Source organism: Triticum dicoccoides, chromosome 4A, assembly GCF_002162155.2.
Source record: "Triticum dicoccoides isolate Atlit2015 ecotype Zavitan chromosome 4A, WEW_v2.0, whole genome shotgun sequence".
In the NCBI taxonomy this organism is placed as follows: domain Eukaryota; kingdom Viridiplantae; phylum Streptophyta; class Magnoliopsida; order Poales; family Poaceae; genus Triticum; species Triticum dicoccoides.
This window is the reverse complement of record NC_041386.1, coordinates 66,971,118-66,979,306: the sequence shown is the minus strand read 5'-3', so window position 1 is coordinate 66,979,306 and position 8,189 is coordinate 66,971,118.

Sequence of the window (8,189 nt, the reverse complement as noted above, 5' to 3'; positions counted from 1 at the left end):
TCTGCCCACACGACGGTAGCGAACAAGGGCGCGGAGGATCTTCGTCCGCGCCAGCGCCGGCTCCGAGAGGACGGTGCGCATCGACTTCCTCCATCGCCGATGGCGACAACGTCAACGCTGCACCTCCTCACCTCCCACAGCGGAAGAAATTTGGCCGGATCTGTGACCACCGGTGATGAGAGAGATAGAGTGGACACTGTCATCTTGTTTTGATATGGAGAGGGTGAGAGAGCGAGACGCGAGAAACTCTATCAAACAAGAGGCTATAATGGAGTAAAAAACGTATCCATAGTAGTGGTTTTAAATAGAATACACGCGTTCCCAGAAAAAAGAAACGAAAACTGGCGGACAATTTTTTAAAGGTGTGTCTAGGATACATCTAGATGTGACATAGTTATGTCACATATAAGTTGATGTCCACTCTGTTTGTGGTCTTTTCCTAGTTTTTTTGTTTCTTGTTGCTACATTATATAGTTGTGGGAGCTTAGATGTGATATCCTTAAATAACATCTAGATGTGAATTAGACAAACTGATTTTCTAACGTACCAAGAAAGAAAACTCGATCAAAAACACGCCCCCGCTTCCAGGTTGCGAGAGTCGTCACGCACACACACATAGACATAGACATGCATATCCGTGTTTACGTAAAATTCCATTTCCATCTCCATCTCCAATCATATTTGTCCAACTGGCACATTATTTACGTTGTTAATTATATACGCAACAATATTAACATACATCATCTCTTGTTTGTGCACGTCCGGACCGCTGCCACGGCCGGTCCTCACCAACCCGAACCCTCTTCGTCACCCGCGACTGCTTCCCGCCCGAAATGGTCAGTGCCGCATTCATGCCCGGCCAGAGCGGACGCGATCTCTCACTGGAGCCGGCATTGATTGCGGCGCGCCGGCCATGAGAGCGTCGCCCACGCCGCTTCCGGGTGCACGCGGCTGCTCCGCGTTCAAAGGTTGCAATAGCCTACAACATGCGCGATCTCTTCCAATAGTAAGTTCTTGGGAGTCCATGCTACAGCTAGCTGTCCTCCCCCAACTTGTCAATCTCTTCCAGTAGTGCTAGTACTCCATGGCGCGATCCATCGACAAGCAGGCGGGAAAGTTATGGTATACTCCCTCTGGTCCTTTTTAGTTCGCATATAAGATTTGACTGAAGTCAAGCCTCGTAAAGTTTGACCAACTTTATAGAAAAAATACCAACATTCACAATCTGAAATCAATATCAATAGATGTGTCATGACTTAAAGTTTCAAATTGTATAACTTTAGCAAGGCAGATGTTGATATTTTTTCATATAAATACGGTCAAACTTTGTGAAGTTTGACTTCAGAGAATTCTAATATGCAGAGTAAAAAGCACCGGAGGGAGTACTACTCGGTTTGCGGTGAGTGGCATGCCAAGCGACCGTGTGGGGTCGAGCCGTGGAGGAGGGTGAAACATGAACATGATAGACGTGATTTAAACGTTGGTTTTGCTCGATGGCGCGATCCAACGAAACGAAATGTTGGTTTCTCTCCGTTTCCATTTTTCTCCAGAAAAACAGAAACTTTTCCACTCAATTTTCATTCCTATTCCAAGGTTGCCCCGTTACAACATTCCATTAAATACAAAGGAAAACTAACACGCATGCTGATGCATCTCAATGATTCACAGATCATAGCTAATATTTACTTCACAACTAAAGAAAAAAAGTTGTGAGAGCGTGTAGCATAGAAAAACTACTGATGGGGTCACTACGACTTAAACCCTAAACCCTAAACATGATTTAATTTCCTAGCCAGGTAGAACCTGTCGAAGGAATGTGCTAGAGGGAGATTCTTTAGTGAGAATGTCAGCAACAATAGAAGCATCACTCTTTGGTTCTCCACCTTCTGGTACCTCTTGTTCCATAGCACTTTCCATGCCGGGAAGGAAAGACGGCTGGCACCCTCGGATCATATGATGCTTTTGTGCAGTTCCACTAAAATCGACCTGAGCATCCCTGATGGCAAAGATATTGAAGAAGTGTGATTAGAATAATAGTACTAGCACTAGTTCATGAGACATAAAATCATCACAAAAAGAAGCTGGTAGAAGTAGAGAAAGATCGACATGGAGATGGAGCTACGGCAGTGGACCAAGCCGGCTCCAAAAGGAAGATGGACTACCTGGGACGTCAGGCTTTAACTAGAAGGGCGGTTGGGACGCGGCATCGGCCCATACCGCGGTGACCCCCGATTGGGACGCACGGACTGTGGGTTTTCTCCCTCGTCGATGTCGACCGCATCTACGTAGAACATTGTTCCCTTCCTCCAGCTGCGGATCAGGCCTGTCTTTCTATGCTTGTGAAGAGAGCAACCTAAGCAAGCAGGCTTGTAGCTTAGGCTCCTGCTAGTGTATATATAGTGGTTTTCTTTTTCTCTCCATATCAACCATTTTATATTGCGTACGTGTCATTCAAGAGTGAAATGATGGTTGCTTCTTCCGACTAACTTACTGTGGGATTTGACTGCTCCTTAGTGGCCCCTACACGTACTCCCCCTACGTGTATGCAACAGTCACACGTACACATGGACGCAAAAACGCGCGCGACACCCTAATGCATGCATGTTCGAGCACACGACGGAACACACACGGTCACATTCAAGTGCTCAACCTACACGTGCATGCACACACATACTCAGTTAGGGTGAGCTAGTGACCGTATGAACACCGGAAAATATATATATTGAGCGCAATGAGCGTATTATGAAGTCCACTGACCGTATTTTTACAAATATACAGTGACAAACAGGGTATTTATCTCGTTTGAAATTAAGCCATATTAACCGGAGAGGAGGCAGCATGGACTAGCATTACTTTGTTGTGTCCCGTCAACTTGCCAAACGAGGAGAAGGTTGCAGGACGGGAGAAGCTTGCGCGCGGTGGATCGCGGGACAAGGAGAAACTTTTGACTAATGCAAGCTCTCCCTCGCTCAGGCGGTGGACGTGCAACAGTTAATTCGGTGTCAGATTGCCAGAATCATACACTATACTACTAGTGCTATTATTGTTCGACTTCCCGAACAGCCAAGCACAAAGTTTACTAGCACTACTACTATAGTCCATAAACGTACGTACTATACTAGTACTAGGAACCGGATGGAGGAGCGTCTGCACTCTTATTATAATTTTAAAATGTGATAAAGCAATCTTGAACACATTTGGTTCTCTTTGAGGGTTCTCGCATGTGATAATGGAAGTTGATTGCATGGAACACTCGCCACAATTATCGCTTAATTCTGGCTCATATCCTGTTACAAATAGTAGCGCACTGTAATATTTCCTTTTTTGTTATTCAGCATGTAAACAGGTCAGCAAACCTTGCGGTGCATCTTCGTGCGAACCGTGCTTGCTGCACTTTGAATGTGGCCGAGAGCTGGCTTGATGAAACACCTCGCTTCCTACTTATTTTTTGCGGGGTACCTCGCTTCCTAGTGACCAGTGTCTTGGCTGATCGTCCTAAGAATGCTTATATATGAATAAAGCTCTCTCATTTACCCGCAAAAAAGATTAAGCCATATTAACCGGAAATGAGGGAGTATGGACTAGCACTACTTTTTGGTGTGTCCCGTCAACTCGCAGAACGAGGAGAAGCTTGCAGGAAAAGGTGAAGCTCGCTTACGCCTTTTGACTAATGCAACCTACCCTCGGTGGACATGCATCAGTCCATTCGGTGTCAGATTGTCAGAGGCAAAGTCCTACACTGTAGTACCCAACATACGGAGTACCATCATTGTTCGACTTCACGAAGGGGCGAAGAGCCAAGCGCAGTAGTATGCGTACTTGGTTTTGCACCTTCATACTACTCCACCCTCCATCACAGTTTACAGGGCGCGCTTCATTATGATGCATTTCTCTCAATGCATTTCCACCACCAGAGATACTTTAGACGCGTTTGGTTTAATGCCCAATTAATTAGGGCGTGGTAACCGCAATCAAGTCCACAATTTTCTCTCCATGTACTGTACTACTACGGAGTGCATGCATGTGTGTACCCAGGGTGGAAGCACTGCATGCATGTGTGTATGCATTATTCCCTCTAGTAATAGACGCCGTGCTATAACTATCAATGCTATTTTTCATCCCGATCGCTAGTCGCCTTGGTCCCAAAGATTTTTTTTGTTTTTTTATGAAGCGCGTTGCATAAACAGTGACGGATGGAGTAGTATGAGCGGATTCAAAGAAGAGCGTATTGATGGTTGCTTCTTCAGAGCAACTTACAGTGGGAAAGGTGTGGCTTATGATTTGACTGCTCATTACTCACTATTAATGCGGCGCAACTACCGGGCTGAGTCTCCCATGCGGTTGTGCACTACCCCCTCGGTTCTTAAATATACTCCGGAGTATTTGTCTTTCTAGAGATTTCAACGAGTGACTACTCAAATATTTGTCTTTTTAGAGATTTCAAATGGACTGCCACATACAGATGTATATAGACATATTTTAGAGTGTAGATTCACTCATTTTGCTCCGTATGTAGTCACTTGTTGAAATCTCTGTTAAGACGAATAGAATATTTAGGAACGGAGCGAGTACACATATGAAGCAAAATGAGTGAATCTACACTCTAAAATATGCCCGTTTGAAATTTGTAAAAAGACAAATATTTAGGAACGAAGGAGTATAATTTTGTGCGTGGCACATGGACCCGGATGATCAAGAGGCTTCTGGCAATGCTATCAAGCTTCCATCATTTGTTTACATAATTGACGTACTATACAAATAATTTTCTAGCAACATGAAATTGTACAATGGTGTGAGCTTTCAGCTTTTGTTTTGCCTATCTTGCCATCGATGCTCTTTATGAAACAATAAAAAACTAACTTCCTTGCTAATGCATGTCAATTATTAGCAGATCAGAGCTAATAATTACATCACAACTGAAGACAAAGTTGTGAGAAGGTGTTAAATTAAAATTGATCCATGCTTTCATTGGCAGCAACGTCCCCCCAGCTCTTTCTAAATCAACAAGGCATGTTGGGAAAGAATAGCTGTCTGGAGCATGCGACATTCCGATCATTTTGTGCAGTTCCACTAAAATAGAGCTGAGCGTCCCTATTCCAAAGATATCAAGTGTGATTATGATAATAGAGGACTGCTGATGAAACAATAAACACACAAATAGAAGCCGGTCACCTTTGCAGTCTCTCTTAAGACTAACTAGTTGGAGAAGATTAGGCTCGGAGTTGGATGAGGAGGATAGAGCAAAACCAATCTCCCTTTGTGCAGTCGCACTGAAATGTAGAGACGTTGCCCGTGTGACATTTTAGTACAACTGCACAAAACACTCTTAAGAAAAAAGTGATTTGTGCAGTTCACCAAAAGGTCGCAATAGCAACGACGTGAAATGGATAGCCCTGTTTGCAAAAAAGAGGTAGAAAGGAAACAATTACTGGCCAATAACAGTTGATGACACTTGCGACGACAAAAAAGAAGCATATTCCTTGTCCTAAGGGAAGATAACAACACGGTTGTTTGTCTAAAACGGTGTGAGGACGAGAATGCAATATGGAAAGTATGCCGGACGAGCTACGTTTTGGGCAAAGAACTATGGAAGATCCACATGCAGCGACCTGGGAAAACGGGCAGTGGAGCAAGGCCGGAGGGGATAACTGGAGGTCGTCGGGACGTAACTAGGTGAGCGGCGGCGGGTGGAATCTGCGAGTAGGTGGCGTAGGCCCTGCCGCGCCGGAGCTTGGTCAGAGAGAACGGCGTGTACCGCAGATCGGGACGTGCTGCCTCGCCGTCGAACGGAGAAACGATGCACTTCCTCCCTTTTCCCCGGCAGACGGGATGCGGCCGGATCAGTGACCAATGGTGAGAGAGAGAGAGAGAGGCCACCGCACTCCCTTTCCCCCGGAGGACGGGATGCGGCCGGATCAGTGACCAACAGTGAGAGAGAGAGAGGCCACCGCACTCCCTTTCCCCCGGTGGACGGGATGCGGCCGGATCAGTGACCAACGGTGTGAGAGAGAGAGAGAGAGAGGCCACCGGAGCCTTGTGTGAGATACTCTGAAGAGCGGACTACCTTTTCCTCCATAAAAATCATTTTATATTATGTGTACGTGCCATTGAGCGCTATAACTTTATTTAAAAATAACGCGGCAACGCGTCAAGTCGAACTTTGTTTCGTGCACGCGTGGTACACGACCTCCCTAGGTAAACAACCGCTACAGGCATTCAAATTATCACGTGGGCTGCCATTTCATAAAGAAATGAGCTCCACTATGTACCCGCGCGGGTGTGGCTGGGCACGAAGCGCGAGTACGTGCACGGTGCACCTATTCTCTTCTTGTATACGTACACCACCTATGTGGGGTTGTGTGAGAGAGATACAAACCTAGAGAGATATAGTGTGTGGGTTCTTGAGAGTTTTTTTGTGGGGGGGGGGTCAATCAAAAATTTTAACATATGCAATGTGTGTGAAATAGAGTCCTGGATATAACATATATATAGAGGGGGCGATCCACGAGAAGAGAGTGGAGGTATCATCGGCTTGAGGTGTCCATAGAATCGAAGAGAGGGATGATGTGTGTGTGTGTGGGCGCGCGATCGATAAAGAGTGCCATCGAATTTGTGTGTGCCCACGTTAAAGATATAGAGTGGTTGGCCTACTAGAACGTGAGATGGGACATGTGCAGTTTGTCTCTGTGGCATGGATACCTACCTGCAGCGCTCGACTATCGGTGTGTGGTGGGGGAAGAGGGAGGCCCAATTAACTATAGAGGTACAATGGCTGGTATATGTGTGGATGAGAGAGGCCTACCTCATGTATTAAGGAGATCGATCTGCCTCATGTATTAAGGGAGATCGATCGGCATCCATGCATATGTGCAGGAGATGAATAAGGTTGGGAGAGAGACAGAGCTAGAGTGTTGGAGGGGGTGGTAGTGGAGTTGCTTGTAACAAATGGTGGGATAGGCTTGCTAGACAAACGGAGGGCACACCCGCAATATCAATAAGAGAGGAGATGGCTGCTTGTTGTCTGTGCACGTGCGTGTGAGAGACGGGCCAGGAGGCATTCATGAATGATGAGGGGGGACGATGTGGCCGTGGTAAGCATACGTAACTACATAGGAAGATCAATCGCCCTTTGTAAGAGAAAGGAGAGACATAACTTGTGAGGTACGTCGATCGATGGGGAGGGGTAGTTAAAGTCGATCTAGGTATATGTTGGGAGATCGATCGGTATACATGCATGTGTGTGTTAGAAGTAAATGAGGCACGAGGAGTAGGATAGAAAGAGAGGGATGCATGTAGGAGGTGGTACGAGAGGCATACTATATCGAGGGGGAGGAGTGTGCGAGTACGAGAACGATGAAAAGAGTGGTGGGAGTGAGGCATGGACGATGACAAGAGAAGAGGGGAAGCTTGTGTTTGTGCTAGGCACACCTGGCTAGAGAGGCATATCGATCGATGTGTGCCGTAAAGAAGGAGCTAGGGGGCCTACACACACCGTGGGTGAACGGCCTAAAGTGAAAATATGAATTTGCGCGATGGAGCTAGAGAATGTCGAGGGAGGGTGAGAGGGATGCAGGCGTGTGCATGCATGATGACCCACAAGTATAGGGGATCTATCTTAGTCCTTTCGATAAGTAAGAGTGTCGAACCCAACGAGGAACAGAAGGAAATGATAAGCGGTTTTCAGCAAGGTACTCTCTGCAAGTACTGAAATAAGTGGTAACAGATAGTTTTGTGATAAGGTAAATTGTAACGGGCAACAAGTAACGGAAGTAAATAAAGTGCAGCAAGGTGGCCCAATCCTTTTTGTAGCAAAGGACAAGCCGGAACAAACTCTTATATAAGGAAAAGCGCTCCCGAGGACACATGGGAATATCGTCAAGCTAGTTTTCATCACGTTATATGATTCGCGTTCGATACTTTGATAATTTGATATGTGGGTGGACCGGTGCTTGGGTGTTGTTCTTACTTGAACAAGCATCCCACTTATGATTAACCTCTATTGCAAGCATCCGCAACTACAACAAAAGTATTAAGGTAAACCTAATCATAGCATCAAACATGTGGATCCAAATCAGCCCCTTACGAAGCAACACATAAACTAGGGTTTTAGCTTTTGTCACTCTAGAAATCCATCATCTACTTATTACTTCCCAATGCCTTCCTCTAGGCCCAAATAATGGTGAAGTGTT